Source organism: Danio rerio, chromosome 20 (genome assembly GCF_049306965.1).
Source record: "Danio rerio strain Tuebingen ecotype United States chromosome 20, GRCz12tu, whole genome shotgun sequence".
Classification (NCBI taxonomy): domain Eukaryota; kingdom Metazoa; phylum Chordata; class Actinopteri; order Cypriniformes; family Danionidae; genus Danio; species Danio rerio.
In genome coordinates, this window is record NC_133195.1 from 27,177,640 (window position 1) to 27,203,084 (window position 25,445).

The 25,445-nt window shown below is 35.0% G+C and overlaps 1 long non-coding RNA gene across 2 annotated transcripts in view; it reads left to right on the forward strand.

Annotated features, from left to right (window-relative positions):
- The window catches only part of LOC103911176 (uncharacterized), a 149,458-nt gene extending 137,930 nt beyond the window's left edge, over positions 1-11,528 (forward strand). For both annotated transcript variants that reach the window (XR_012395797.1, XR_011007775.2), the window contains one exon: positions 8,614-11,528. This is a non-coding gene — a long non-coding RNA (uncharacterized lncRNA). The remainder of the gene's footprint in view (positions 1-8,613) is intronic.
- Positions 11,529-25,445: the final 13,917 nt, after the last annotated feature.

Consider the following 25,445-nt stretch of genomic DNA (forward strand, 5'->3'; position numbering starts at 1 on the left):
CCAAGTGTATACTGCTTCTCTGAGACCGTATAGCTTACTGGCAAAACATGACATTACAGCAGGCTATTTTTCTACATATTCTATATGCGTGAAGACATCAAGCTTTCTATACTATGGATCTCATACTCAATGCTGCCTTGTATGTGCAGTTCGGATTTTATTTGCCTAGAGTGTATTTAAATGGACGTGTACTTTACATGGCTTTATGGAGGAGTTAGTGGCAGATGTACGTATACTGCCTTGTCATTGTTAAATGGAAGTTGCAGTAGTGCTTGTATTGTGTCTCCTATATTGGAATGACTTTATTTAGGCAGAACTTTATTTTTGTCTCTCCATTATTTACTGGATTGTAGCTATTTTTCAGTCCTTCAAATTGTTAAAAGGAACACTCAACTTTTTTGGTAATATGGTTATTTTACAATTCCCCTTGAGTTAAACAGTTGAGTTTTGGTTGCATATGCCCCCGAAATTTTATCTATGCGACATCAAAATATATTTGGAAGCATTTGTGAGAGTGCATACATTGTTGCTGTGACTAGTTTTCACAGCAAAATGTAAATTGCATGCACGAATTTAGGACACATTCATGCAGAATGCATCTTTACAGCAAAAAACGCCAAACGCATAGCTCAGGAATGGTTTAAAATAGTTCACATGCCAACTTGCTGCAGTAAACAAAGGCTGCAATGCTTGCCCTGCCTTTAAGCTCTCCTGATTGGCCCATTGCGCTAAAACAAAACACGAATAGATTGGTTAATATCGCCTGTCAATCACTCAGTTCAGATGACAGGGAGCTATAGCTGCGAAAATGTAAAGGTCTGGATACGAGAATGAAAATAACACTGACAGATTTTGTTTTAGAAACCATCCAAAGTTACAAATAATGCCACATCCTATTAGTGATCATGTGATGACTGTTAATCCACCATTTACACATTTCAAAGAGTGGATAAAAGACCATTGAGTTAAAGTCTGCTATAAAAATGAGTAAAGCCGTTCACGGACGGAGTTTGCAGGTAACAGCGTTTGCCACATTTACACATTTTAATCATGACGATATATTCTAACGTTATTTATTCTTTCATTTAATTGTCACATTGCTGTCAGTCGTGTGACTGGCACTACATTCACCATTGCAAAAGAGCATGTATTCACTGAGATTAAACTATTGCAGCTCAAAAAAAGACTGTTATTGCTATTAAGATGACGTATGCAAATAATAAGTTATGTCAATAACATCTGTGCAATGTCAGACCACCTGTTGAAACAGGTCAATTTTAGCATACATAATTCACCTGTAGCACATGTAAGGTGAGATGGCTTTTGCGATAATTTGATTTGATTTTACAAAATTGCAATGGAACCTTTTTTTTTTCTGTGTTTCTAAAATAGCACATGTAAAAGTCTCATGATCATTATATATACATATGCCTATGCATTCATCTGTAGAAACTGGCTCCCTTGGGCACAATGCTGCAGGTGGTAAGGCCATATTGCACAGCATAACTTAAAACCTTGATCATCCATATCATTAAATTCATCCAGAACTTCTGAATTCACAAATTTCTTGTGAAATGGTGCACTATTACCTCCCAGAAAAAAAACAAAAAACACATAAGTGGCTGTTTCCAAGTATAGGGTGTTTGCCTTGCCATTAAAGCTTGTATAATGTGCATATGTCTCATTCAGTGAACAAATAATAGCTAATGCACTGACAGGAATATGAATAAACATAATACATGTTGCCATGGTTTCTTGAATTAGTTAGCAAAAGGACAACTTCTAATTGGATAATATTGGTTAATGGAAATGTTATCATTATGCAATCGTTTTTATCAATAATTAACATTCCTAATGTTTTGTTTCTATTTTACCTTCTGTTTGCAGTAGACATTTATTACACTTTCACATTCAAAAACTTCAGTATAAAAAACTTCCGCTTAAGTCTATATCAATAGCAGACAATTTTTTTATTAAAGAACCTTAATAATTGAATACAATTAATTTGCAGTGTATTAAAGTTCAGTAGAATTACGGTGTGTGTGTGTGTGTGTGTGTGTGTGTGTGTGTGCGCACTGGTGGTTTGGCTTAATTAAAAATAACTCTAACACTTTGGGGTTTTAGGTGCAGTTGATTTTAAGTGTGAATGCTGTTGTCTGAACCCTGGTGCACACCAAACAAGTGAACCAAGACCCCAGAAAAGATTGCTCCTCTGAATCCAATGTTTTTGGCTTCCAGTATCATTCACTGTAAGATATTTTAAGCTGTGCAGAACAGCCCTTCATGCTGCTTGATGGTAAACTGGTGTTTTTTGCCACATATTTTTAATTGTCTTAATTATAAACATGCCAGTTCGAAATGCAAACCCACTTTGTTATATTTTTATTATTTGCTAAATAAATTGGAAGTCACATTCACAGAAAACTGGTTCACTAGCATGTTGAAAAAAAAAAAGATCGAACATTAATTATGAGTCAATGCTGTATATGTTTGACAATTTTCAGCTTTTTAATGAAGTTACTTTCAGATTCAAATGGTCAATCAGACTGAAGTGGTTCAAATAATGGATTATTTTTTTGATTTTGTTGATTAGAAAATACCAGGTTCGATCATCTTAAAATTGTCATATGTTGTTGTTTCCAGTGAAATGACTAGATAGTATTATTGTGTATTAGACAATTTAAAGACTACTCATACTATACTTAATAGACAACAATATTACAGTAACATTTGATTTCATTGTGACTTTAGTAAAAATAAAAGCTTATATTTCATTTTGATATTTTTATTAAATTTTACCATTTAAATATAAAACCATTTTCTGTTGTAAATCTCATCTCAACCATGTTAAATCTGAAATATTAGCATCAAGATATTGAAGTAAAAAAATGTGAACAAAATCTTGTTTTGACAACTTACAATGAGTTGTTTTTATCATTGTTAGGCTTTAAACTTAGGAAACAATGCCTTGTGATTTGAATGCATTTGTTGAAGTTGCGTTAACTGTTTTTCTTAAAAGAGTATCCAGTCCTTGAAAGGGATCTCTAATGATGATGTTAAATTAATACCCTGAAGCAGATAAACGTAACAGTTATTGTAACAATTGGTCTAACAAAGTAGAAAGTAGCAAGCAATTGTATTGCTAATGTACGTGTTTAGCCATCATAAGTAGGAGCTAAACTAGTTTCCACATTAAATGCTTACTCTCTAATGAGATCCCATGCAGTATTCACAGATGGAATTTGTTAAATTTTAAATACTCAGAAACAGTTTTGTGGAGTTGTTATCTTTACAGCTCATTTCGCAAGCTACACGTATATCCTTAAGCTGCTGGTGGATGCCATCACAGTTTACTTGACTTCCTCAACTCTCTTCCAGCACTTTCTCAGATGCGGCAAATTTGCATTAATTAAGCAAACTCTGTGATTCAACTGAGGTGCAAGAATGCCGTTGCAGTTCGGAATATATTTGAATCAATTTCACAGAAAGGAAGTAAACGAACAGACTGTCGGAACTCATCAGTTGTTCATGGTGTGAAAAAAGCTGCTAGACTGGTGCTGCTTTTACAGCATTTTAAAAATGTGCCCTGCGTCTAACTCTGTTTTTTTTTTTTCTTCACCCGTTGATCTCTCGCATCAATGCTACAGTTTATTGTTTTATATGTGCTCTCAGTGCAGTTGATGGTCTATCAAGCAATAAGTGTGACAGACTTCAATGACAGCTTTGTTGTATGCCATATGCGTTTGTTTTAGGATATTTTTACACTTGTGATTCATCGGATTGGGCATTGAATCATGTTTAAGAAATAGGCTTATATTTTAAAAAAGCATAACAGCCCCATTAAGTTTCTGTATACAAAACATGGTAACTGTTCATAAAATGAATTGCCTTTTATTAGAGCCTAAACAGGTGCTTTAGTAGGTATGTTGTGTTATTGCTGAAACACCTTCTTGTGATATCTTGCAAAAAACACGTTAAATGAATACTGATAAGTAAATCATGCATATTTGAATACGCCTATTTAATGGTCACATCTTTTGACATCATGTCCTATTTTTGGTTCATTTAGATGTCTTTGATCCTAGTTGCATTCATTTCAGTTTGGCCTCACGAGTTAATTTGCGTGTGGAATGAGACACATCTTTTCAGAGTTATATATTCTATTGCAACACTTTTTAACGCCAAATTAAGTTTATGTAATTTAAGTAATCTAGCTGAAAACATTTGGATACTTAAGCTTAAAGGCTTCTTAACGCCACGTTTCTGTTGCACGAAACAAAACTGCTGCAACTAAATAATGTTATGCCACCTGTGGCCTAATTTGAAGTTTCAAGTTTATACACCAAGACTAATATGCACGCACACTGGATTAACTATAGCAGTGGGCATTCACATATCACGTGTTTTCCATGCACAAGTTCCTTATTTCCCAATTTAGGAAAATATATGCCAATATGTGTGTGCAAGCGGAGCGATGCGCTCACAACTTTTAGACGCACAGAGTAGAAACCATTTCATGCCGTAGCTATGAGAATTGTGCGCGGCTTTCAGTGCAATGTAAATAAAATATATGTTAGACGAATTATTACAAATTATTAAAATGATTATGTATGTATGAACGCAGATAATAACAACAGTTCATTTAAATACTTACCTAATATAAAGCTTAAATTTACATTAGCTCTGTCGATATTATGAGCGGCTGGTTTTCTTTCTTTCTTTATTTTAGAGATAATACATAATATGAATACAACAGAAAGACATAAATACTTACAAATGACGTGTCCGCTTTTGTAGTGTCATAGATCTAGTTAAAAAAAGTTATAGGCTACTGAAATCAGTTAAAGAATTACAAATATTGGATATAATAAAAACCAAATAATTAAACCAATATAAAAAAAAAACAAAAGCTATAACAATTTAGAAATAAATTAAGCCATTTTAAACAACTTTTAATTTACAATTTTGAAAAAAATTTTTTTTAGAGATTTTCTAAAAACAATAAACAATGGAGGAGTTTTGAAATATTATTTCTAAAGAATTTGGATGATGGTCTTAATTAAATCGTGCAAACAGAGCATTTTTGGGTGAGCAAAACCATCAGAAACTACTTTTCAATTTCAGATTGTTTCAAAAACAGATTGGGAAAAACTGCACAAAAAAGTGTTCTATTTCCTCAAACAAGTGTTTATGTTTTTATATGACGTGTTAAAATAATAATAAAAAAAGATATTTTAAATGGAGAGCTTTATCAGAAGGATATTTAATATTTTATATCGTAATTATGCTTTGAGGAGAATCAGTCTAGATTGGCTGTTCCAAAAAATTTAACACTACTTATCAAATATATGATCGGCTACATTTCTTTTTCTTAAAACTGAATTAGATTTTGGTAAGCTGTTGTACACGAGCGCAACAATATAGGCTGGCCTATAATTTATTACCTGCTCTTATATCCTGAAACACTCTTATGTCCTGCAAAACGATTTCCTTTACTTAAGATAACCAAATAGCAACATCCTTACATTTTTCTCTTAGGTCTCTCCAGAGCATTTAGGCAGAATTTTTGACAATGTCTTCCGAAACAAGGATGTTATAAAAATGTTTATTAACGGATACATTCTGTTATTTTTATATTTTGGACCATACGCTGGGTCATCCCTCTGTTAGTGGCGAGACTACTTGATTTACAATGCTAACAGTCGGTCTATGAGTAAAATGACAGTGGAAATGCGGTTATTATTATTATTTTAACATTTCCCAAGTGATGTTTGACATAGCATTACCTTAAAGTTAAACAACACTTATAGGAAATATTTAAAAATAATACAAATTTTATAGAAGGGCTATTGAAATGATTTTTATTTAAATGCCTAATAGTTTAAATTTTAAAATGTACAGTTTGATTAGGATGCCATTAGATTTAGAGTAATTTAAAATACTTTAAAACATTATTTGATATGTTTTAATAATAAACATGTACTGCTATATATATTATTAAACAGGTCTTAGCAATCAACAGGTCTGACAGAATAAATTGTCACATCATATTTCCAATAGTATGTCATAAAGTAAACCTATATAATTTAAAAAAAACTTGTCATTTGTTACATTGTAAACAATAAAAGCGATCCCGTCAAAAGGCATTCCGGCACCATAAAAGAGCTCTCCATTCATCCATTCCTCTGAGATGAAACGTCTATCTCTTAATCTGCAGCAACTGAATTATTAACATGCCTGCTGGCGGTGAGAGAAACACACCTTCCAGCAACAAATTACACACAGCACCCGCAATTAACAAGCTGACACTCTGCTCGAGCACTTCATTGGGCTTTTAAGTCTTTCCATAGCTGCTAAAATGCTAATCGCTTACAGAGATGCCATTGTTAATTAAGCATGTGTTTAAAAATATACAGACTTTGCATCTGCATATCAAGTCACATGTTTGTATTGACATCATGTCATGTTTAGGTAAAGGTAAAGTGCAATGACCTATGTAGAGTTTAATGCAGGCTATGAAAATCTCAATTCTGATTAGTCTTATTCAGTGGTGTAATATTTTCTAATATTGACAGCCATAATAGGAGGCTTCTTATGCATGGAAGTGAAACAGTAATATATTGTTAAGAAAATAGTTTTATTAATGCATAAAAACACTATCATAAAAAGAATTTATATTCAAATTCTGATCTCTCTTATCATAGATCTGGATTGAGTGTATGTATGTGTATATATGAAGAGTTTTGTTGCAAAACGAGATATTTTCATTTTGAAAAATGTTGGTTATTTGATATTATTATTTAAGACATCAACAGTTAAGTTCATTCACAATTTTCGTGCATTAAACTATTACTCTAGCTCAGTGAAGGCCAGAAACGCAATATTTTCGAATGCAGGATATTTTTTATTTAATTTTATGTCCACAAATAGTTCATAAATAAGTCAAAAACCAAGCCAAAATGCAACATATTAATCTTAACATTGTCAAACATCTAAAATTGGTTAAAAAAACTATACATCATAAATATATGGAATAATATATAAAAATATTGATTAATAATAATAAGATTCTGAGTTAGATTTGGCCAGAATGTACACAACATAGCATAACATAACTTTTTATTATTATTATTACTTTTTTTTTTTTTTGCAAAACGCTATATGTCCACCTTAGGCTATATTAGGCTAGCTGGTACTTGAACCAGCCACCTTATTTCTGTGAGGCGACAGTGCTCACCACTGAGCCACCGTGCCGCAATATATGATTCTTGTTTACGTAAGTGAATAAAGGCTAAACATTTAACTGTACAATTATGAAATGTATGCACAGCCTTATATGATGATATGCAGTAATTGAGTAACTTGCTATTAAACAAAAGAAGAAAAGAGGTGTGTACAGTAGAGATCTTCTTCCCAGCATTCGTTACGTTGGTGATTCATAGGTTTGCTATTCTATTGTGGATGTTTTTTAAGCTCATGATTAACTGGAATTTAGATTCTTTTTTTTTTCTGTTTGTAATTCATACTTTTCAGTTTATATTTTACAATAATTTCTCCAGTTACTTTTAGGACTCTCGATTTAATTTTGAAGAATTGTCAGTTTATTTTTAAGAGCTCTGTTTTGAATTTATAATATCCAGGTTATGTTTTAGAATCTTTGTTTATATTTGAGAATTCTTGCCTTTTATATTTTAAAAAAAATTCTGCTTGCATTTTTATTTCTCAGTGTCTATTTAGAACTGTTCATATTTCAGAATTCTGTTCAATGTTGGAATCCCCAGATCATACATTATAATTTTGTTTATATCTTAGATTTCTTGGTTCACGTTTCTGAATTAGGATTGCTTCAAAAATTCTCAGGTTATATTTTCAAATTATCAGTTTGTATTTTAGAAATTTCAGAATTTAGATTTAAGAATTCTGCTTATTTCAGAATTCAGGCTTCAATGACACATTACGAAAACTAGTCTACTCTATAGATATACAAATATAAATTTGCTTATATTTTAACCGAACACCGATTTATTCAGCTAAACTGAAAAGTGCCAAAAGAAAAATAAATAAATAAATTATAACTTTAGAATCATTAAAACAGCTTAGCCTACCTAGCTTGTCAAGTCTGTGTCCAACAAACCACCGCACACCATTTATCTCAGTGGGATACATATTTGTTGCATCAGATTATTATGAATTCATGAGAACGAAGCTCTCTCCATCTGTCCTAAACAAAAGATGGCTTCAACCACAATTCCTCCTGGCTTTTGCTGGAGACATCACTTTTGCATGGTCCAAATGATTTAATGAAGTTTCCAGTCCTTTAAAACATGTTTAATAGTCATCATACAGTTCCAGAACACTCTGTAGGGAGTTGAACTATTACAGCAGTGCACCACAACAAGTGAACTCCCATCCCGACCAAGCTGTGCTCTTCCAGGATGAGGAGTTAACATCCAATCAATAAAGATTTCAGAGAAAACCAGTACACACACACACACACACATATACAAACTAGTTGAATTAAATTACCATTGTCTAACTTTGTGTTTTATTTCAAAGTGATTCCATTATTTTGCAGCCTCTGAACAATTACGTATCCATTCTCTGCATTCACAGACTCAAATGAAGTGGAACCGCAGATGAGAGACTCTTCTGCCGTCCTATCTCTCTAGGGAGCAGGAGAGGGAGCCTTTTCCATGAAACCTTTTCAAAGCCTCATCTGTGTCTTCCATTAGCCATGCAGAACGAGAAGAAAGCAAGACGCCCGCATAAAACACACCTTTTCTGGTGTGAGGGGAAACACCAGAGACTCTGATCAAATGTAATGTAATAATTTAGCACACATTTGGGCTACCCTGCCTGTTGCTTTCTTTTTATTGGAGAGATGGTTATGATTGCTCAATGACTTGATTTGATTATTTGCTTGGGATACAGCGGTCTCCATTACTATTGACACCCTTGCTTAATATAAGCAAAGAATGCCAGGGAGAAAATGTTTTGTTCAACCTATTGGTTTTTTAGCTCAAAATAATACCAATTATACTGACGATGCTTGAGCTTGTTGACAGTAGAGGCTTTTTTTTTTCTTGAAAGCCATTCTAATAACTTATAATAATGTACAGTAGGTGACATTGATTGTAGTTTTTATGACTTTGACTCTTAGTCCTAAGTAATTTCTGCAGTTCTCCACCTGTGATTCTTAGAGGTTTTTGGCCACTCAAACCATCCTTCTCAACTATATTTAGACCAAGCTGCAATCTCCCGCTCTCTTTCGTGAAGCAAATATGGAAGCAACTGAAACTGCTATTCATCGAAATTCCGCTTGTCTTGGCTCCATGAATTTTACAGCAGAAAAAAAGGTGTTTACAGCCTGGTATGAAGAATGATTTTGGTTCAGATAGCTAATATTACCCTTCATGACAACTGTGAGGAGGGTGAACTTTTTTTTTTATAACTCATCAGTTTAGTTTATATTAAGTTATATTAAGTCTGCATAATTAAGGGCGTGGCCACTTGAGTGACAGCTAGGTCTCGCTGATTGCCATCATTTCATTTCAGCTGATTAGCCTCTGAACTCTGCATATATGTTGTATTTTTGTTTTGTTTTATGTGGCTTTACACAGTCAGTTGCTTTTTGGAATTATTTCTTACCATTATCAGATAATATAGTATGCTGTGTGCACTTAATTGTGCTCACAAACCATTCACATGGCCTTAATTTCCTAGTTGTGTGAAATTATATTCTTATATACCATCTGTATAAATGTATTTGTTTAATTTTATTTAAGACAATTTATCATTTATATTTTTCTTTAGTACTTGAATGCACTTCCAAATCTGAAAGATTGATTAGCTGTAGGCTCTAGAATAGTCATCCGAAATGTTGTCATACAGTGTTATGCCTGGATTTCATAAACAGCTTTGCATTTAGTAACACAGACTATATGTGAAGTTTTTGAAAGTAATTAGCATTTTTCCTCCTGTAAAAAAGTCATAGGAACAATGTTTAGTGGCTCAATGAATTACAACAGTGTTTTTAAAGGACTAAACACTCTCCCAAAGAAAAGCTTGTCTAAGCAAAATGCTAGCAGGTGTCTCTTTTAAGATAGGTGCATCTCCAGTTGGTGTTGATTGTCCTGTCTCTAAAGATTTGTGAAGTAAGGGATCAGTGTTTTTGTTCGTTTATTCAGATGACAAAGTTAGTTCGTATCGCCAGCAGTACTCTTTCAGTGTTTAAAGACGGACCCTAGTTAAATGATTTTTAAGTTAATAAAGTTTACTGTTGGTTAATATCACTACAATATTATAGACTAAAAGATCCACTGTAAACGCGACTCTCCGAGTGTAAACATGTAAGCACCGCAATCAAACTATTTCCGTTGTGTAAGATTTTCGCCGCATTTTGTGACAGGAATAATACACACAGCTTTCTGACGCTACCCAAGTGAGTACATCTAAGTTTACGAGAAATGCTGTTTTTTTTTCTCTTATTCGCCGTGCGATATCAAACATTGCATTAAAAATACATGCTTCCAGCAATTCCTCTGATCAAATATCTTGTCACGAGGGGCATGAATGAAATTCCTGAATAAAAGTGCCCAACTGCAGTTAAAGTCCACTGTTTAATAATTTGTCAAATAATATGATTACTGATATCCATGTAAACACAGTCACTGTCTTCTCCTCTGCGTCTGTGTGTTTGTTTTGCCTTTGTGAAAATCAGCGTGTGCTCAAATCGAAACTCCTATTTTATGCAAATTTTTATGCACTTTCCTTCTTCTGACACTCCCCCCTAAACAGAGCTGGACACGCCCACTTTCCTGACTCTTTTCTAAACTAGCCCTTCTTGGCCCTTTAAGAGTAGAGTTGTTGTCACAGCCTCTTTATCTCTTTTCTGTCCTTGGCCAATCACATGCTCTCAAATAATTTCATCTAGGTGTTGTGTAAACAACTAAATAACATTTTATTTTGTATTATACATTACATATATTGTCATGTATTTTACTATATGCTGTTTAAAAACAAACATTTTTCTTATTAATAAATACGTACATAGCCATTGCATGAAGCATTATGTCAATAATATTTAACTAAAAGTCTCAAATAAGTCATGGAATTGTGACTTTATGTTAAGAAGTGTTAGTTAAAGTATTTGCAAAAATGTATCTGAGTCAATATGGTAACGTGTTTTATAAGTTTTGACAAGCTATGAGTGTCTAGCAGTTGGGGTCAAAAATTAAGCTTGTGCAGCACTGACAAAATACAGGCAATTTGTGCATGTATTTCAAAACCTAACAGCGCAATAATTTAGTTATTTAAGGCCATTTGATTGATTTTATTAGACAAGAAAATGGGACTGATTATTCTAGCCAATCACCAAGAAAAAAAAGCTTTTAAAGTAGTGACTGCAGGTTGAAGAAAAATAAAGGAATAAAACCGTCTATTTAAAAAGTAAAAATAAAAAAAGGTACTCAAATAAAAGTAAAGTTACAGATTTTTTTTAAACTACTCAGTCAAGTTACTTCCTGAGGAAAAAAAAAAAAACTACTCAATTACAGTCATTTGAGTATTTGTTACCTTTCATCACTGATAATTACATGCAACCCTAAAATAAACACCTTCAAATAAAGCGTATACTTCAACTGAACTGTATTTGGAGTTATTTGTTCTCATTGAGAGAACAGATTGTTAATAGTTTGACCTACATGTTAAAAGGTTAAACAATAAAAATAATGACAGTAATAAAAGAAACAGCCTTATTTGTTTTATTTTCTTTTACCAAGGATGCCAGTTTTAGTGGAGGGGACTGGCATGTTTTAAGATTATAACAATCTATGGTTCAGATTGCAGATAGGTAAACTGTGAAGAGGGAAAATAAACATAGAAAGATGTTTTGAGATCAGGTTTTGGAGGGCACTCCTCTGCCTCCACGCTGTATGATCTCATTTTGCTGACGGTTATTTGATGTTAAATTGAGTTTCGCAAGCACTCACATATAGCTCATGCATGCTAACCTGACAATGATTCATGTATGAGAGTCATTGCTCTTAAATTATTAATTCAAAAGCTTCAATTCAAAACAAACGAGCCACTGCAATGCCAGCAAAAAAAGCTTTTTCTTTAGGGACAGACATTTACTCCTCCGGGGACTGAATGACAAATGTAAAGAAAGTGAGAGAATGAAAAAAAAAAGAGTGTGTAAACTACATATCTTTGTTATTTTATTAGATGTATTTAAAATAAAAATATGGCTTAAAAAGTAACAGTACAATTTCGCTTCTTCTTTAGTGACTATTGTTGAATAGTTGCTATTCTTAAACAACATAATGAAAAGCCCATTATTTCTTATCACAAAAAAGTGTTTATGTAGTCATTTTTACAAATATTATTGTGTAAAATTTGTATTTTTTTGCCATTTTTGCTTAAGAAATAATAATAATAATAAAACTATAAAACCTCTATTTAAGCTTGTTGCCTACAAAATACATGTAGTTTAAGATTTGAATTAGGATAAAATAACTAAAATTAAAATAAAAACTGTATAGAAGAGCTTTTTGATTATGGAAAAAAATCTGTTACAGTCACCAGTGATCTAGCTACTGCAGATCGCTGGGGAACTACAGCTCTGCCACCAAATTGACTATAAATCACAGCATGCACCGCACACACACACACACACACACAAGCACACACACACACACACACACACACACACACACACACACACACACACACACACACACACACACACACACACACACACACCGGTTTTTGATCCTGTCTGATTGCAAATACTAACAGCTGAAGCTGCTCAGGGACTATTTATACACCACATTTGCTCACACACATGGCTCAGTGTTATTTTCTTTGTTTTGTTAGTCAAATGAACTTGTAACTTTACAAAGTGTTTCATTCTTGTCTAGCCATGTTCTTTGATTCTTGTCGTGTTTTATGTAATCTGTTCCTAGCCTTGTTTTTGTTTTTCTTACCTTTCTCTGGTTTTGACCATTTGCCTGTTCATCGACGATGACTTCTGGATTATATGTATGAACCTGATTGCTCCTGTGTTGACCGTTGCCTGCCTGACCATTCTGTTAAATAAATCTGCATTTGCATTCGCTCCTATGTGAAAGTCTCCTTCAGTTACAAAACCATTATCACAACTATTTTAGCCACAATTAAATTCACATTTCCAACACTGAAATATATAAGGCTGCTGAATTTTTTGTGTGACCTTGATAGACAAATACGAAACTTACAATCATGCTGTTTTAATGTTGTTATAAAATATCTCTAGGATGCTGAAGTGTCCGTAGTTTCACGCGCACATGCACTTGTGACATGTAGGTTGAAGTGCTCATATATTCATATGTCTTCTGCCAGGACACACACTGCTCTCTCCATCTGTATCACTGACCGCTACACAGTCCACTCACCCACATGCTCATCTCTCTTTCACAGCAGCTCTAGCACGCTGCTGGAGGTGGATGATCACCCATGTACCCCATCATGTTTCTGCTGCAGGTCAGACTTTGAACATTCCTGCAGCTACTTGGATCAGTTGCATCTTACATTAAAGTTTGTTTTATAGGTGAAGGGTGTAATTTTTGGGATGTTGAAACACTTTCACAGATGCATGGACAGATTCAAAATGTGTGAATGCAAAGGTGCTTTGGCATATAGCTGTGCAAAATCCATATTTTTAAAATTGACTAGTCGGTGGGTTTCCTGCATGAACAACTAATAGATTTAAAAAAACATGAGGTTTTGCACATTCGTAGCCCAAATTCAGTGTTGCTGTGTCAGGATGCTCAAAGAAATGGATCAATGCTTCGATAGCACCACAGATTCAGAATTTTACCTTGAAATATGTTGTATTAGTCAGTTGTGTAATAGTTTAGGTTAGCCTAACCCCAATCTGACAAATCTATAAAATATGAGAAGTAGACAGCCTTGACTGCCTGTTGTTAAATGCAGAACTCAAGACATTATTAAATACCCCTCGGTTGGTTTCAATTCTGCCTAATAGGTATGTCCCAATCAGGTTTTTTTGCCCTAGAGCCTGTGTCAATTGATTTTAAGTATCTACCAATAACAAAACCTGATCAGATACTTCTGTAATACTTAAAAAAGGATAAAGTAGAGCAAAGAAACAGATCCAAGATGTTCCTTATTTTTTATTTAATTCAACTTGTATTAACAATTAACAACTCTATTAACAAACAGCGCTTTTGTGAGGTAGCTTGAACACAAGTAATAAATAAAATAAAATTTTCACTTTTGGACTTTAGTGCAACAGTAAATAAATAAAGAAATCTAATATAAAAACTAATAGCACCTCAACTTAAAATACCCGGCAGGCTATCCCAAGTTTACACATCTCACAGTTTGCTATGGCAATGTTGTCGTCATCAACTTTATAATACCTCCAGACCCCAGACATACTCGTGCATTCCACTTCAAGCTGCTTCCATGTTCTACCTTGCTGGAATTTAACTGATAGCGTCTCTGCAACAAAGTAATGTCATGCCGCACACGTTGCTGTTTCTGTGTGAAGTAAAGAAAGAGGTCAAACTCTGTGCCACCACATAACTATAGATGTGTTTAAAATAATGTTAAATATTTTTTCAATATTTCCCAAATAATGTTTAACAGAGCAAGAAAATTTTCACAGCATGTCTGATAATACTATTTCTTTTGGAGAAAGTCTTATTTGTTGTGAATAAAAAAAAAACAGTTATTAATTTTTTTTTTATTTGTTTGTGTTGAAACAAAGCTGCTCTCCATTAAACAGAAATTGGGGAAAAAATAAACAGGGGGTCTAATAATTCTGACTTCAATTGTGTGTGTGTGTGTGTGTGTGTGTGTGTGTGTGTGTGTGTATGTATATGTATATGTATATGTATGTGTATATATATATATATATTATATATATAATATATATATACATTGTGCAGCCCTAATTAAATAAGCATAATTACATGCAACTAATGCGAAACCAAACCATCATTGTAACCTTAACTTCATAGTAATTATACAAGTTCTAAAACTTCACTTCTCTAACACTGGAAATTGATTGGATTGTTCTATAATTTGCTATTGCAAGTTATTCTGACTAAAATTAAATACAAAAATTAAAGTTTGCTATTAATATACTCACTCTTGGGCCATCTAAGATGTAGATTTTTAGCCTTGGTGATTCATAAAATTCAGGTGAATAGCTACCATCACTTAGAAAATCAAAACAGCACATGTAGGCAAAACAAAATTACGATTAAAGTTGCTCCTGATAACACAAAGTCTCATTCATTCAGTTTCTTGTCGGCTTAGTCCCTTTATTAATCCGGGCTCGCCACAGCAGAATGAACTGCCAACTTATCCAGCACGTTTTTACGCAGCGGATGCCCTTCCAGCTGCAATACATCTCTGGGAAACATCCACAAACACATTCACCTGCACCCATACACTACGAACAATTTAGCCTACCAAATTCACCTGAACCACATTTCTTTGGACAGTGGGGGAAACCGGAGCACCCGGAGGAAACCCACGCGAACACAGGGAGAACATGCAAACTCCACACAGAAACGCAGACTGAGCCAAGGCTCGAACCAGCGACCTTCTTGCTGTGAGGCGACAGCACTACCTACTGCACCACTGCATTGCCCCAACACAAAGTCTTATGAAGCTAAATGACCGGTCTGTGTAAGAAACTGAACAATATTTACAACAATGTTACCTTTAATTTCCAGCCTTAGCAAACAGCATGAACTTCCTATTGCATACTGATTTACAGTATAGTGATGTACAGTGCACAGGACACAGGCAAAACTCACTGTGCTGTTTATTTTTTTGTAAATTAACCAATGCTATCTCACTGCAATTCGTAACCTTTTGATTTGGTGACCAACTTGTATGAAATCGCATCTCATTCATACAATTTAGTACGATTTGCTTATCCCCCAATGTTGATTGGGTTTAGTGGTGCAATTGGGTGCTAAGTCTCTAAACAATTCAACATTTTCATACGACTGAACTTCAATTAACCACTAAATTGACAAAACATAAAATAGTTACGTTTTCTTTTGGGATGAGACTGGATTATCCTTTTAAGCGGGCTCTATAGAAACACCTAACCGACACTTTGGCCATTTTCAAAACCCAAATTTTATTTACATATTAGAAGAAGTGGGATCAAGTCATTGTTTTTAAAAGTCACAAGTAAGTCTTGAGTCTTAACCTTCAAGACTCGAGCAAGTCAAGTCATTTTTTTGTGAAACTCAAACAAGCCAAGTCACTGCTTATTTTAAGCAGAGGTGTGACCAAGTTATTGTAGTGCAAGTTTTTGCATTCAAGTCTCCAGTCAAGTCTAGAGTCAAGTCCCAAATCTACTTTAATCAAAATCGGGTACTCAAGTCCAGGTCAGGTCACAAGTCATTGACTCGAGTACACAGCTCTCAGCATATTAGTATCATTGAGCATATTTACACTGCATTTATTAAACACAGCATTGATTACATTTGCCTCTACTGCTATTGACATGTCTCACTCACCCAGTCTGTCACTCCATTGCTTTCCCTGTCTCTCTGTCTCACCTCAGGAGCCCTGCTCTGTCTGCTAACATATTCGTAAAGAGTGTGAAAGGAATTGCCACATTCCTGGTTGCCCCCTCCAGCACACAGTAGGAGAACAGAAAGATCTGAGAGGCAGACAGACAGAAGTTTTTACCTCATGCTGCACGGTGAAGGTCCTATCAGGCAGCATTTCGCACCATACCATGCTTTGATGCATAAATGATGAGATACTCCTCTAAACTCATTGAGTAATATAGTCTGTGAGGTTTTCAGTTTGACTTTTCAAAATTTGTTTAGCCTGTAATAACATGGATGGATGATATAAGTTGATGTTACTATTGTTCCTTACTCTCTGCATCCCAACACAGATTTGCATCAAATACAATATATATTATTTATTTTTGCCTGTCAGATCCTTGTATTTTACAAATCTGTGCATGAAGCAGCAATATTCTGTATTATTTGTCTTGAAATAGCTTTTAATGGCTTAAAGTTCACTATTTTCCACAGTGAATTTGTTTCCTCAAGTGAATCAAATTAGATAAATCTTCGGTGATATTTAACTTTGCGCAGACTGCAGGCTCACAATAACCCACTTCAATATTACCACAACCTTTCGGATGGAATTTGTATTAGCACAGACTGCTTGTCCCAGAATTACGCAAAGCTAAAGTACACTTTATGTGTGTGTATTGAAAGTTTAATTAAAGTTCTGACTAACTCAATGTTTTAAGGGACGCCCATGGGGATTCTTTTGCCCTTTTTTTTTTTAAATATTGCTTACTGACTAATTCAATTTCAGAGGCCGCTAGCGGCAGACTGGAGCCAGCGATTCAGTCACACTTCTAGCATGGCTAGGGATATAATAAGGCAGAGGTAAGCTACTGTATGCACAATGTGTGTGTGCGTGTTATATGTGAGGATAACTGCTTTCTTTGAGCATATATTACATGCAGTCTGCCTGGGGAAAAGCTTGCAGCAATGAGTCCATGTTGACTAAAGTTCAGATGTAATGTTAAATACAAGGTAATTTCAGGCTAATTGGAGTAATTTTAGTGATGTTATTATTTATTAAAAAGTTAAACAATTTAACCAACTTTATGTACTTTCTTACCTCCAGTATTTATGTGTTGTGGAGTATTAGCAGTAAAACATTTACCATCATTATGGTTATCGAAATGTCATTCAACTCATAACTTAATCTTAATCCCATTTCTATTTCTTTCCCATTCCGATTCTCCTTGGCCCTTGAAACAGAGTGTGAAGGGGAAGGGCTTCAAATTTTACCTCTAAAAAATGTACTAAAAAAGCACTACAACACCTGCACACGTCATCATATGTCAACGCGATCTCTTACTTCATTTGAGATTGACAGTTGCGACTGCTGTAGTTATTCCAGTTTTCTTTTCTTTTTTCTTTTTCTTTATATTTATCTTTGGGAAATCACTAAAGGCAACAATATGTTATCCTAACGATATAATGTGACTATAAGCTTGTAACTGTACTGTACATTTACATCATGGCCATATTAAACTAAACATATGAAAACATCATTAATATTATACCGGACACTGTAAAAGGCTCATTCCCAGCCACTAGACTTTTCTGACAGGGTATTATTCAAGTGTCATCAAGTGACAGATATGTATGTTATAAGTATGTTGTATGTTATTATAATTGATTATAGAAAGCAAAACTTATTTTATTTTATTTTTTTAAAGCATAACAGCAAAACAATAATAAAAAAAATATGTGCAGCCATGCTGCCGTTGTAGATGGTGTATTCAGGAAAGGTTCCATACCCCTTGGTTTCAAGTGTGGTCCTGAAAAATCTCAGTTTCAAGGGCTACACCCTTCCCCTTACCCCCTACAGCTTCAAGCTAAGGAAAATTGGGAATTGGGTAAGAGGAAGGGGTAGAATTGGGATTGGGCCTTAGTGCATTTCTAAACCTAAGTTTCAGAGGCAGTTTTAGCTACTTAAGGCTCAAAAAGAGTTGGTTTTCTGTACAATGAAACAGGGGGTTTATTGCTCTTTGTGTCTTTCTGTTCTACGTTTAATGGGTCAGAGTAATATCCAGTTTTACTGTAAATGGGACAGGTTAAAATGACACCATTTTCAAGTGAGTTATTAAACCTGGTTATGGTGAAAAAAAAGTGCGAGAAGTAGAGAATTATTCCTGGTTGAGTGAGTCAGTGAGTTTGAGGAAGTCAATCTGACACAACGCCTTAACCAGGAATAATATGGCAATATTCCAGTGACAAGCAATTTTTCTGTCTACACCAGATGTGACATAGCTATGAGCTGTGCCACATGAAATAAATAAATTATAACCAATCAGAAGAGAAGTTAGGAGTTTAACTGTACTAAAAGTACATTGTGAGTGCCTGAATCTTATTGAGCAGTGCTTCCCAAAGTGGGGGTTGTGGGACAACAAGGAGGGTCCCTTGATGATTTCCAAAAATTAAAGAAATTTTATTAAACCATTAGAATTACCACATTTTATCCATAACTTTGATGAGATTAAAAATAGCATTGAATAATAATAATAATGATAATATATATATATATATATATATATATATATATATATATATATATATATATAAATATATATATATATAAATATAAATATATATATATATATATATATATATATATATATATATATATATATATATATATATATATATAAACAATGTGCAAATAAAAACCAATCAGCTTTTGGATTGAGACTTCTTTCGTGATTATTATATTAACACAGCAATAGCCTCAGTTGAAGCAGATTGAATTCATGGCACAATGTTAAACTTTGATATCTTTACGCCATTTACATAGTCTACATTAAAAATAAACACCATGAATGAACATTGAAGATGATCTCCAAGTGGCAGCCTCCAAAATTGAACCAAGAATAGACTTTTGCTGTAGAACACAGTGCCTACCAGTCTCATTAGATGAGGTCAATATTAAATTGTGTTGTCAATTTGCTCGTTTTTATGTAGGCTTTTTGGTGTGTGTCGTTATGTGCAATATTTATATTTTTATCACCACTTCTGAGGATAGTGGGGGTTTGCGAGTAACTGGAATTGTTATTTTGGGGGTTGTGGGCTGAAAAGTTTGGGAACCCCTGTTATAGAGTTTGCTTTACAATGAGTTCAGCTTTAACTTTGATACTCATTTAAACCTATTTTCAGCATGATAAGAAATCATATGTAAAAGCAAGACACATTGTTTTTATTGTTTCAGCAGTGACATCACATAAATAGAAAGTGTTCTTGAAATACAATTCTATGTTATTTTAGAGCCACTTGTAGATCACAGTCAGGATTTATTGTATTGATGCTGGTGAAAGTGTGTACTAAATACTCATAAAGGAAGAGATTGTCCCAAACTCTATATCTACACATTCCTTACCCTCCTTACCTCGATTTTTCTCTCTCCTTCTCTCTGTTACAGTTTCACAGTCTCTCTTCTCCTTACTATCATTTTCACTGTGGCTGGAGATTGAGTTTGAGCAGGTGTGCCACTTTCCTCCTTTGCCAGCCCCCCTCTCGCACCGCTACGCCCTCTGCGCGGTGTTAATCGCCTGATCTTGGCGTCACTTTCCCAGCCACTTCTCAGAAATTTTCTCCCGTCCTCTGCTCCCTGCTCAGGTAGCCTGCTATTTTTACTGCCTTAGGGCTGCCAGCCTTTTTGTGAGTGTGTTCGCAAGCTTTCAGAGCGGAGCAAACAATGGAGGTTGACAGGAAAATAGGGGAAACACTTTATTGATTTGACCTATCCCTTACACACAGTGAATGGCATTGGCTGCTGATGGCGCCCCGTGTGCAGTCTGGGCCTTTTCACGAGTCTCCGACTACGGTCATCGACACCGCATTTTCAAAGGATGACTCATTATGGGTACACAATGAGCTGGGACCAATTTGAACACTTAAACACAGCTGGCATAAAAAAAAAAAAAAAAAAAAAAATCTTCCCAGTGAATTATACCTAGAAGGGATGTGAACCTCATTGCTAAAGTTGAAATCCCAATTAAAAGCTCCAGCATGATGGTTAAAAAATAAACCTTGATGGAATTTTGCCAGTAAATTTATGTAGATGCCTTTGGCCCTCTTTACATTGGTTTTAAGAATTTTTTTTTGTTGATTGCAAGCAGAGCTGGGCGATTAAAAACGGTGTCGGTATTTATTGACCGATCATCATTGTCAATATCAATAATAATAAAAAAAAAAGTTTGGTATGAAGTTTCAGTATGAAGGCTATAGTTTTATTAAAATGTGGCTGCTGAGTGTGTGCCTTGGAAGCAATGCCAATAAACTTAGGGTGTAAGTTTGTCATTTCCAATGGAGACGCATCCTTATTATCCAGGTGCACCTAGTTGAAAACATCTCAACTTTTCTGAATGCCACATTCCCACCATGATTCATGTAGGTAGAACTAACCAATCTGCTTCACTTTATTTGGAATTATCAGTAATAATGGTTGACTAATTACAAACATAACGCACTCAAGCACTGCAGTGCTTTTTACTTTTGTCCATAAACTTGTATCAGAGCTGCAGCAATGGTTTGTCTGTTTGTCATCCTCTGAAAAATGGTTGATGGTTGCCTAGTTATGAGAGACGCGAGTGCAGAGTGCATTGAAGATGGTGAAGGAAACCACATGCTCGCGCTTGTCTCTTCAGTTCTGAATAACAACACATGATGCGAACATGTATAGCAACAGTGAGGAGATTGTAAATAAAAAAAGGAAGTAAGGATGTCGCCGGAGTGGCTTTTTGTTTTTTTCTTGTGCATCCCAGCCACTAAAACCCATTCTGAAAGATTTTTTAGCATAGAGGGTAATATAGTCATTAAAAAGAGATCAGATATTTTGTTTAAATATTTTTGTTTTTGACTATTAAAAATATTTGCATTAGTAAAGTTGGTAAATTAAAATGAAGTGGTTAAAAAATCCTAATATACCTAAATGAATTGTTAAAAAAAATCAGTAATTGTTGATACTGAAGTGGACAATACTAAATACGTGGAACAGAAATGATAGATGATTTCTTTATTGTTTCTGACAATGCAAACCTAATATCAGTCGTAAACAGGGTCTTTGTTTATAGAACATGAAGCAAGCTTTGAACTGAAGAACCATGTTGATCAGTTTCTGAGCTGTTTCACTTTTCATTTCACTTTTCAATTATTCATTCATTCATCTTCAACCGCTTTTCTGGGGCCGGGTCATGGGGGCAGTCTTAGGGGAGAACCCCAGACTTCCCTCTTCCCAGACACTTAGTCTAGTTCCTTCGGGAGGATCCTGAGGCGTTTCCAGGCCAGCCAAGAGACATAGTCCCTCCAGCGTGTACTGGGTCTTCCTCGAGGCCTTCTTTTGGTGGAACATGCCTGGAACACCTCCCTAGGTAGGCGTCCCGGAGGCATCCGAAACAGCTGAAACCTCAGCTGACTTCTCTTGATGTGGAGGAGCAGCGGCTCTACTCTAAGCCCCTCCTGGGTAACAGAGGACCTCCCCTTATCTATAAGGATATGCCCTGCCACCCTGCGTAGGAAACTCATTTCGGCTGCTTGTATCTGAGATCTTGTTCATTTCTTGTTCAATTGGCTCATAGCTCATGACCATAGGTGAGAGTAGGAGCGTAGATTAAGCGGTAAATTGAGAGCTTTGCCTTTCGACTCAACTCCTTCTTCACCACAATGGACCGGTACATCGACCGCATTACTGCTGCCGCTGCACCAGTCTACCTGTCAATCTCACATTCCATCCTTCCCTCACTCATCAACAAAAAGATACTTGAACTCCTCCACCTAGGGTAATGACTTTCCTCCAACCTGGAGATGGCCACCTGTTTCTGGTAGAGCACCATGGCCTCAGACTTGGAGGAGCTGATTCTCATCCCAGCCGCGCCACACTTTGCAAATCGCCCCAGCGAATGCTGAAGGTCCATGTTTAAATGTTTTTTTTTTTTTTAATAAATGTTAATATGTTAATCCTATTTATTTCACCCAAATATATTTGTATCAGACCTCCAGGTAGAGAACACAAGTTAATTATTCTGTATTTTGTATGGCTTACTGATGTTTAGTTATTGTGGCACTCTAAATCGCTGCTTGCCTCTTTCTATACTGACATTCATTTGCTGTATCTGCGACAGGTTGCCCACATACAGGGTTGGCAAGTCTGCAGTTGGAGGGTTTGCACAAATTAGATTTGAATATAAGGATGTTTGACCAACCAGCAGCCAATGTTATGCAAGTCAAACCAGGTAAGACGGATACAATTTTTTATAGAAGGAGACAGGCCAGCTGTGGTTATGATTGCACTACAGTGAATGCACAGGTAAAATAGTGTGTCAGCAGAAATGGTAACTATAGAAAATTGTTCTGAGAAAATTGTTTTTATACAACAGTTCAATAAACAAGAAGTTAATACTGGGCAAATTGCATTTTAGACACTACATTGCAGTTACATCACCCGTGTTTTTGCTTTATCAACAGAAAGAAGAAATTATCTTTATGAGATAGTCTTTTAAATAATTCTTTCAAAACTTGCTTTGTTTCTGAATGAACCAGGATTATGAACTGGCTTAGTGAATGATTCATATTAATCACTCATAAAAGCAATCACATGCTTTGTTGCTAAATCAGATTCAAATTGCTCTCTAATGAATATAATTATTTATTTCATTACAAAATCAATTAGCAAATGTATGCTTGAGAGTACTTGATATGAGCTGTCTTTCTTAAATGAATTAGCATTTTTTGATTGATTGAACGAAGTGGCTTGCTCATAAAAGTAAAAACTTCCATAATTTCTGAAAGAATGACACTCAAATGCATAATTTCTACTTATGTTTTTATATTTGAATATAATATAATATAATATAATATAATATAATATAATATAATATAATATAATATAATATAATATAATGTATATGCATGCCAAATTTGATTGTTTATTCAATATGTCGCGATGCAGACGTGGATAGTTCAGCATTGGTTCAGTAATAGATCATAACCGGTTATTACGCAGTGATGTCATGTATCTCATATGCGCTATGTTGCAGTAGAATACTATGGCAAGGGAGGTGAAAGTAAGTGAATAAGTTAGCTAGCATGAATGTGTCTTTTGAACTCAGGTGCGCACCCATGAACCGTACCCGAGTTCGCCTAAAAGAGGTGGTCTGGGTTACGGTTTGTGCGAACTCTGGTACTTTTCACTTCTGATATATATGCAATCATACCAAATAACAGCAGTGAACCGCCAACTGAACTTTAATTTTCATAATGTTCATTCGTGTGTATGTCTGTGTATCACATACCTTGGTGACAGGTGGGACTGACCCAGTGCAAACAGTGATAATGTCTGGTTGTCTTTACCAAAATGGCTACTGCAGATATTGCTTGATTTTTTTTTTTTTTTTTTGAACGTTTTAAATTATTATTATTTTTTTTTTAACAGATAGATACAAGTGGTTCTCTGTATTTCGGTTTTGGTAACAACACCAAAAGATTCAGTAAAAGCAGTCACTGTGATATGTGAACATCTCCATTTTTGGCGGTTTGCTTTCATGGTAATCACCTAGCAACAACTGTACACAAAACAGCAACTTGATGTTGCAGGTGTACCAGGGATCAGAAGGAAAAAAGACGTTGTTAACACAAACCTGCTGAAAAAGTGGTAAGGGTGGAAAATCGAACTTTGGTTTGCTCCTGGCAATTGAACCACATGTGAAAGAACCCTAAAATGCTTTAAGTACTTTAAAAGCTGACAAATGTGTACAATTCACTGCTTGCGAGTTTGCTTCTTTCATAGACACTGATGAAGATACAGCAGAACCCAGCCGCTACTTCACTGCTAGGGAGAAAACAAAAGCTAAAACTCTATCTCCCTCTTTCTTTTCAGATCTTTGAACTGCTTGCATGTTTGTAATGTAACTTTTCCTCTCCTCTTGGCTGTTAAAGCATTATTTGTGGATTCAGATATGAGCTCAAGTTTTCTCCACTGCATCTATCACAAATCAGCTGTGATAACTGCACGTAGAGCGTAACCGCATCACTCATCAGTGACAGTGCTGACAGTTTTAGAGCCAATAACTGCGCTTTCTGTTGAGCACGTGAACACAATGACCAATAGGCGTTTAAGAATTTGCTCGACATCGCTTAAAAAGCAAGCGAGATAATATTTAAATTTGTTTATTTGCTATATTTCAGGGGTGTCCAAACTCGGTCCTGGAGGGCCGGTGTCCTGCATAGTTTAGTTCCAACTTGCTTCAACACATCTGTCTGGACATTTCTAGTATACCTAGTAAGAGCTTGATTAGCTGGTTATATATAATATAATATAATATAATATAATATAATATAATATAATATAATATAATATAATATAATATAATATAATATAATATAATCTCTGAAAAGGGTGGGGGCATAATGTTTATCACTGGAGCTGTAGTGGTAAACATAATGAAAAAAAAAACTATATCGTAGTGGTACTTATGAACAGACAATTTTATTCATATTGAAGCTCATGGGAGATTTATCTCTCCTTTGATCATTACTCTCGTGTCATTCAGTAGATCTACAATAATGGCTGCATTCACAGCGGTGCTATTGAAACATTATTGAGAACATTACAAGGCACAGCTTTCAGCTTCCAAGTAACCTAATGTAAATCATATTTGTGATGCCTGCCCACTTAAGATGGAGTCTGAGTGGTGAAGTGGCTTATTGAACGAAATAGATTCAAAGAAGATTATACCCAGAGTAACTATTTGGGTGATATTACTTGGCGATGAGTCTGGCAAACGGATTAAACGCAGGGCAGCTACTTTGGGCATTAGTTTCTAAGCACGTAATATGTTA